Here is a 9,112-nt window from a genome sequence, read left to right on the forward strand (position 1 = left end):
AAAAAGATATAAGGCCGGTAATAAATATAGCAAAAGATGTACAATATCTTACTAGAAAATATTAAAATGTATTTCAGGACATAAAACAAATAAATGGAGAAGTATAGACTGTTCATAGATATAAATACTCAATGTTGTGAGAATGAGAATTTCTCCCAAATTGGTCCATAAATTTATTGCCATTCTAATTCAAATTTTAACAAGGCTTTTGACTGCAGTTGACAAACTGATCTTAAAATTCATAGGAAGAATAAAGATTCAAGAGCAATTTTGAAAAATAAGAATAAGGAGGGGAACACTTGCCCTCCCAAATATCAGGATTTATTACAAAGCTTTGGTCCTGAAACAATGTGATATTAGTTTGAGGGTCTATAGATGAACTGATGGAAGAAGACAAAAAAAAAAAAAAAAAAACCAAATACGTAACACAGGCATACACATGCAGAGAACTTGGTATATGTACTTCTGTACCTGGGAGGTGGGGGGCTTAGCAGGGGCAGAGTAAATAGTGGAGAAAGAAAGGTCTATCAAATAAGTGAGGTGGAGAAAACTGACTATCCTCACAGCAAACAAACAAACAAACAAAAATACCCCTGCTGACCATATATGAACGTAGAAGAGACACTCCAGAAAATGCTGGTAAACAGGTTGCACATTTTAAAAATCTGTAAATTAATAGAACAAGGGCCATCAAAAAAAATTAGTAAATGATCTGAACAGGCAATTCACAGCAAAAGGAAACCCAATGGCAAATAGCCACACAGTAAGATTTTCCCCTTCCCTGGTAATTAGGAAAATGAAAATGAAACAGAAGCAAAATAGCACTCTATATGAGGTTTTTTGGCAAAACTTAAGAAGTCTGACCACACATGGGTTAGAGCATGAGTTATAGCAGTGTTGCTGTGAGTTCATTGTCAGTGAATCAACAACATGCATTAAATGTCTTCTCAAAAAAAATAATAAATAATTTTAAAAATAAATAAATAAATAAGATGTCTTTAAACAGACACACACAAAAAACAAGGTTATGTGCTGATAGGCTGTGACCAGAGGCTCACGGGAATCTAACCCTGTATTTTCATATGCTCTTGGCATGTTTCTTACACTGAAACCAAATTACAGGTAGGGGTCCCTCCTATTTTTACAGAATGGCTATAACCCTTTTAATTTAAAGATGATTCTAGGATTCATAGGAATTAAAATGTTCGAGGGCCATGGAGAAATAAATATATTGAGAGATTAAGAATACTAGGCATAGATTCTAGAAAAAACTCAAGCAAAACAACTTCTTTGGTGAGTGATATACAAAAAGGCTCATTTGTTTTTTTGGTTCTCTTCTAAATGCACTACTCTTGAACCTGAACAGTGTCTTCTCTTTACATTCTGGTGAAATATAAGTAAGAGTCTTTCTAAATTTATTTAAACTATTCATTTCTTATCCAGTGCTTGCTCTTTTCTTACTCATTGCAGAGTCCCATAGCTGTGAACAAGAAGACCCAACATCATTCCCTGAAGCCTTCTCTTACTTCCGTGGTACCTCTTTGGCCCTCTGTACCCCACAGCTAGGGTTCCCCTGAATCAGGGGATTTTTTTTTTGACACTGAGGTTCTCTTTATTTCTGACCATGTCTTTACAACCATCTATGCAGGGATAACTCCCACATCTACCTCCCAAACTTGAATCTCCCTCTAGAAACTCAGATTCATAATTCTAACACCAGAAGATGCATCTCCCCAAAGATCCTATTAACTCCCAAGTCAACATCCCCCCTCTGAATCACCTTTCCTTTTTCTGCTCACATCAGGAAGAATTTCTCAAACTGTGGCTTCTGTGCTCTTGTAACATAGACGTATGCCTAGGCTTCAGTGTCCAAGTCCTCAGAGTAAAGCCAATGATACATGTATTCAGCTAGGCAGGCATTAACAGGGGCACAGAATGGGCTCTGGGTCATAGAAGGTCCTGTCGCCACAGCGAGGTCAGCTAAAGGCCTCTCACTCTACTAATGAGCTAGAAAACACTTCCCTATCTTCTCTCAAAATATGCAGCTATAATAAGGGGCTTTACTTAGAAAAAAAAGCCAGTATTAGCTAAACGCATTTTATATAAATATATATAAAACTTTTAAAAAGTATAAATTTATATATATTATGAATATATATTTAGCTAAATGTATTTATTTGTATGATAACAATAGCTACCATATTCCGAGCATTTACCGTATCTAAAATCATCTCTACCAACAGGAGGTGGCATTCGTGGCCCCTTCCTGAGCTATAATATCAAAATGAATGCCAAGGAACATGACTTAAATATTTAAAATTTATCAAATATTATTCCCTTTGTACTTTCCGAAACACAAAGGGCCAGCATTTGAACCTAGATACACCTGACTGTGAAGCTGGTCCTCTGTATGCCTCATGAACTCTACCGGGAACCACTAGTCGCTCACTTAACAGCCATTCCCCATATTCTTTGCCAATAGTAGAATCTTGATTTTTCTCAGCTGTCAGTTGGCCACGTGCTTCAGAGGAACTTGTCCCCTTTCCAGGCCAGCGACGAAACGTGATGTTAAATCAAATAGAGGAGTTCCATTCTTATTCAGGTCAACAACTGAGCGATGGACACGTGTGACCCAATCCTGTTGAATAAGACATGTGGCAAGTCTGATGGGAAGCCTTTGGAGATTTTTTTCTTTTTTCTTTTTTTTTTTTTTAATTTTTATTTATTTATGACAGTCACACAGATAGAGAGAGAGGCAGAGACACAGGCAGAGGGAGAAGCAGGCTCCATGCACCGGGAGCCCGACGTGGGATTCGATCCCGGGTCTCCAGGATCGCGCCCTGGGCCAAAGGCAGGAGCCAAACCGCTGCGCCACCCAGGGATCCCGATTTTTTTTCTTTCTCTTAAAAAAATAAGGACACCAAAAGGCCATTAATTTAATTTATATTTTTATGTGTGGCTTGTTTGTTTTCACCTCTGTGATGTGATGTCCAGAACTTTGGCAGCCACCTTGGGACACTGGAGGGAGTTACTCTAAAGGACACAACGATGACCTGAGGATAGCAGAGTGGGAAAGAGAAAGAACCCAGAACCCTAACAAAATTGATAACTTGATTTAAACCTATACTTCCATTTTTCTTTTCAAATAAGGCAGTAAAAACTTTTGGTTTACATATTTGGGATTAGATTTTCTTTTACTTGAGGTCCAAAATTACCTGACATTTGGTTTATGAAATAAGATTTTCTTGTGGATGGTTTGAACACCTAGAAATAAATTTTCTTATAAGTCAAGAAATAGGGTTTCTGGCTTCATTATGGGATGTAGGAAACAGGAAAGAACATCACTCCATACTGACGACCAGAAAAAAAAAAAAGAGCTAGATGATTTATAAAATTACAACTTTTCTTGGATCAGTTACAGAGCTGTGGTCACAGGGTAAACAATTAACTTAAGAAATGCAAACGACGATGCCTCCAAGGAGAGCACTTGCTTAGCTGCAGCAAACACCAGATGCTATACAATCTGGTTAAAAAAAAAAATGGCTACAATTGTTTGTTTGTTTGTTTGTTTGTTTTTTCTCAGCACCAAAATCTTTTTAATAACAAGGCAGGATCTGGGGTTAGTTTGTGTAGCCAAAGATGACCTTGTGGCCTGGTGATGACCTTGTGGGCGTCTGCTCCAACGTCCAGCCCTTGGACTGCACTTAGGGCTTGATGTGGCTGTGTGGGGATCCTAGGGCCTTGCCAAAATACCTGTACCTCTCAGCTCTTGCATGAACCAGAGAGAAAGATGGTGCCACAACCCTTGGGAGACTCCAAGCCAACTGGTCAAAGATGAGGATCTTACCCTCAGCTTTGAGGATGTGGCTACAGGCATGGCTGCTCACACACAGCTCACACACCTTCAGTTTGGGCATCTCCTACCACACACATTATTGTAGGGACATATAGTCCCTACAATCACTGCTGTTTTCTCTTTCTGGCCAGGCAGCTTCATCTTCTGGATCATCCTGGAGAGGAATAGAGGCAGCTGGTTGGTGTGACTCATGAATGACCTCTTCAACAGAACTTGGGTGAAGGTGGAATTGGTTCGTTTGGCCAGAAACCCATAGAGCTTAACCAACAGTCTCAGGTAGGAGTCCTGGATCTTGGGGTCCTTGCACCAAATCTTTTGGTCCCTGTTGTAGCAAAAGCAGGTGCCATGATGGAGCCAGAAAACAAAACAAAAAAACTGACTAAAATTGTTAAAGAATGCTTAAAGGTGTGAGAGTATAGGGAACAGGGTTTAAAGTGAAAGCATGGAATTACTGAGAGCCACAGACATAGAGGAACTCACACCCATTTGTAGGCCCTTCTCACAGACCTCACTGAGTATGCATGGGAAAACTAGAGACAGAATGATCTAGAGAAGCATCACTTGTGGTTCAGCCTTGGAGAAGGAAAGAGCAGCCACTGAGGTGAAGGCATGAAGATCTGCCCGTATCTGTCTCTCCTATGTCTCCCACAGAATAAAAGCCTTATCCCACTGGAGGAAGGGCATCACACCCTGGTACCCCCAAGGTACAAGTGAAGACACTTGCAGATGAGAAAAGGAACAGAAATACCCTCTGGGGAAGGGCAGGAATACACTTAGGCCCAGATCATTAGAGATTGCCAGCTTGTGGATGAGAAGAATCACTGAGAAGGCCCCACCTCCAAGACACAGGGATGGAGCACTTATCTAAGATTGGCACTGAAGCAGGACAACAAAATACACTCTCAACACCAGGCTAGCAAACATCAGCAACAAGAAACAATGGTCTTCAAAGGTATGGTGAGGGGATCCCTGGGTGGCTCAGTGGTTTAGTACCTGCCTTCAGCCCAGGGTGTGATCCCGGAGTCCCACATTGGGCTTCCTGCATGGAGCCTGCTTCTCCCTCTGCCTGTGTCTCTGCCTCTCTCTCTCTCTCTCTCTCTCTCTCTCTGTCTATGTCTCTCATGAATAAATAAATAACATATTTTTTTAAAAAAAGTATGGTGAGAGTCCTTACTGAGGCACAACCCAAGTGGGACAACCTAAATATTAAAGTGAAGCAGACATTGAGAAAAATCTGGCAACCGTCTCCCTACCTTAAACACAGGTAATGCTAGAGGTTGAAGCTTGTGGCATAGTGTCCCACAGCAAGAAAATAACTCAAACCCCGCCCTACTGTCTGGGATGACAATCCCACACACTAAAGGCCTAGCAAAAATAAAAGGCATGCCCATTATCAGGCATGAATATTATTTACCTCAGTATGTACTGTTCTACATAAGACGTACAGCTTTCATCCAAAAATTGCAAGACACACAAAGCAGCACATAAAAATAATACATTATAAGAGACAAAGTAATCAACAGAATCACAATCAAATAAGACAGAGATGTTGGAACTATCAACCAGTGACATTGAGTTGTAAAAAACCTCCTTCAAGAAGAAATAAATCATCTGACTAGTCCTATACCTTTTAAATATATTGAATTTCTTTTTTTTTTAAGATTTTATTTATTTATTCGTGAGAGACTCAGACTCAGAGAAAGAGGCAGAGACACAGGCAGAGGGAGAAGCTCCATGCAGGGAGCCTGATGTGGGACTTGACCTCAGGACCCCAGGATCATACCCTGAGCTGTAGGCAGATACTCAACCGCTGAGCCACCCAGGCATCCTAAAGATATTGAATTTCTAATTAAAAACCTTTCAAAAAAGAAAATTCCAAGCCCAGATTACATCATGGCCAGTTCTACCAAATGTTTGAGAAAGAAATAACAACCTTGTACAAACTCTTCCAGAGTTTGTATATATAAAATATACAGTATATATAAAATATATAAAATATGGGGGAAATTCTCAATTCATTTAACGATGTCGGCATTTCTCTGATGCCGAAATCAAAAATGTTATAAGAAAAGTACAAATTAATATCTATCTTGAACAAAGATGAATAAATCTTTTAGCAAAAACTGAGCAAACTAGGAATAAAAGGGAACATCTAAAACCAACACAGAGCATCTATCAAAAATTAATACCTTATGTCATACTTAATGGTGAGAAACTCAATATCCTTCCCCACCTCCAGCACCCAAGATTGGGAACAAGTCAAAGATGTCCCTCCTATAGCTCCTTTTCAACATCATACTAGAATTCCTAGCTAATGCAATAAGGCAAGAAAAAAAAAAGATGTATACAGATTGGAAAGGAATGAATAACCTAGTCAAGAATCATAAATGGGGTCTGAAATTTTACCCTACATGCAAATAAACAAGGTAAGCTGCCCTGGTTTCATAGATGTTAGCATAGTGTACAAGATTCCTGAGTCATAGAAAAGGATGTTGTTACTTATAGCAATAACAATCACTGGAAAATCAGTATCTGCTTGTGCTGGTAACTCTAACTCCAGTTCCCACAGGGAAGCATGAAGAGGGCCAGAAAATATCACAAATGATTAGGCAATCCAAATGTTCTATACTGGTTGTCACTAATTGTCAGATACTGGGGTCAGGTGTAGAATTTGACTACAAAGAGGACAGAAAATATTTTATGGAACTGTTCTATATTTTTTTAAGATTTAATTATTTATTTATTCATGAGAGACAGAGAGAGAGAGAGAGAGAGAGAGAGAGAGTGAGAGAGGCAGAGACACAGGTAGAAGGAGAAGCAGGCTCCGCGCAGGGAGCCTGGTGTGAGTCTCGATCCCAGGACTCTAGGATCACACCGTGGGCCAAAGGCAGGCTCCAAACTGCTGAGCCATCCAGGCATCCCTGTTCTATATTTTTAATATGATGGTAGTTTTGTGACTATAGAACTTTATACTAAAAAGGGTAAATTTTACTATATCTAAACTACACTGCTTTTTTAATCAAAAAATATGGAGACATATACAGATAAATGTGTTATCTAAAAAAATATGAATCCTACTTCCAGAAATTGTTCAATTATTTCACCTTAATGGTCATCATTTTCTACATATGCTTCAATTTTTATTCTCTATTTTGGTTTTCACAATTATTTGATTTTTTTTGTATGTAAAGACTGTTCCTTGTTACACCTACATAATTACTTTTATTTATTTTTTATTTTTAAGGTTTTATTTATTCATGAAAGACACAGAGAGAGAGGAAGAGGGAGAAAGCAGGCTCCCTGCGGGGAGTCTGATGCAGAATATGATCCCAGGACCCTGGGATCATGCCCTGAGCCAAAGGTAGACACTCATGTGCTGAGCCACCTGGGCGTCCCTACATAATTATTTTTAGATATAAATTAACAGAAATTTGGTTTAAAATGTTATTAATATATTGCCTTGAATTCATGAACGTTTTCAATTAACAACTTTATAAGAACCATTAAAGCTGTTCCCACAATTCTATGAAGAAGCAAGGGAAATGTAATCATGAGACACAGAAATTAGAAAAGTTTCCCAGACTCAAGCTACATTGACCAGTTCAGATCAGTCCAACTAAAGTCAAGTGCCTTGAGTCTTGTGTGCAACACATCTATGGTTTCTTAACTGAATCTGGCTACTGTTCAAAGTCAAAAATACATAACCCAAAACTGCCAGGCTAGGGGAGAAATCAGGACTTGGAGCAAGATTACCAGGCCAGAGGTAGACATACAAAGACGGAGATCTGAGATAAAGCAGATACAGTCGAAAGGAAGCAAGGAAGGCCAAAAGTTTTGGGAGTTTGACCAACCTTTGAAGCCACAGTGGGATAAACTAGAGGTAAGGGGGACACTCTGAGAAAATTCAGCCCCTTAGATTCTCCGGCTGAAAAACAATTGGGCTAGAGAGACCCACTGCCAGGTGAAAGGAGAGAGTCTAAGGTTGAATAACCAATTCAATGTGGGCAGTTTTGTAACCCTTCTGATCCAGGGTCACAGACTAACTCTTGCATGCTCAGCTGACCAACCTTTCCTGCAAGGTCCAGAAAACATCCAAACAGCTGATTTTGTGGAATAAAAAACCAAGCCAGTTGACTAAATTGGCAATATCAGCAATTTGTCAGATGTTTTGGTGTCTTTTGGACAGAACTCTTTCATCATCACTTTGCTTAATGTTTCAAAACATGGTCTTATGTTTAAAAGGAAACACAGAGTAGCAGAAAGAACATATCTTTTGGAAGGGAAGCAGATTTGAGTAAAAAATCATTACTGTTTCTAGGTATCTGACTTCAGATAATTAAAAATCTCTGAATCTCAGTGTCCCTATATATAACAGGTAAATAGTACCTATCCCATGGGAATTCCTTTTTTTTTCCCCATGGGAATTCCTGTGAGAAATGCCTAAAATGGCATTTGTAAAGTACCTAACCTACAGAAGGCATTCAATGAACAGTAATAATAATTGCCATTTAAAAAATATTTCCTGCTTAAACTAAAACATGTGCATTTCATAAATAACCCATCTAGTTCATTCAAGAAATATTTACTGAGCACCTGACATATGCCAAACACTCTTCTAGATACACAGACTTTGACAACAAGGAAAAGAAAATCTCTGTCCTCCCGGAACTGGCATGCTTTTGGGGATTTGTGTATTACCTGCCACCTGCATAGCGGGAGATGCTTCTCACACTGAGCCCAGAGTAGAACTCCCATTGAAGCTTGGCCAACAATGACTAAGGCCACTGGATTAGGTCTCCTGAGAGAATGGTGTGTAGGTCTCCCAAAGAACCTCTGCATCAACATAGGGTCCTGCTGAAGAAAAGGGTTTCATTCGGCACAATGGACATCTATTGAGAAAAGAGCTTAAATTTTGCAAACTTCCTCATGTGGATACACCAGTAATACTGTTGGTATTTCGGAGTACTCTTACTACAGGAGTCACAGGCCCAAATGCCAAGCAAAGGCCATAGGTAAATGAGTCAGGAAGCCCATGTCATGGTTGAAAAATAGCAAATATTTAAAAAATTAAACTGTCCCTAAAAAATATGCAGCCACTACTGTTTCCAGTTGGTGTTGCTGTAGAAAAAGCAAGTTGCCAGAACTAATTTTTCAACAGAAGCTGAAATCTCTATTTTTACATGAAATTAAGTGATTTTCCAAATAAAACCCCTTATAGTACTGATTCAGCATAGGAGACATGAGTTTGCAACTCCT

The 9,112-nt window shown here is 39.2% G+C and overlaps 1 pseudogene; it reads right to left on the reverse strand.

Moving 5' to 3' along the window:
- Positions 1-3,620: 3,620 nt before the first annotated feature.
- Positions 3,621-8,567, reverse strand: LOC129511590 (ribosomal protein L18-like; annotated as a pseudogene).
- Positions 8,568-9,112: the final 545 nt, after the last annotated feature.

The sequence above is a fragment of the Nyctereutes procyonoides genome, unplaced genomic scaffold (assembly GCF_905146905.1).
Source record: "Nyctereutes procyonoides isolate TBG_1078 unplaced genomic scaffold, NYPRO_anot_genome, whole genome shotgun sequence".
NCBI classification, from domain to species: domain Eukaryota; kingdom Metazoa; phylum Chordata; class Mammalia; order Carnivora; family Canidae; genus Nyctereutes; species Nyctereutes procyonoides.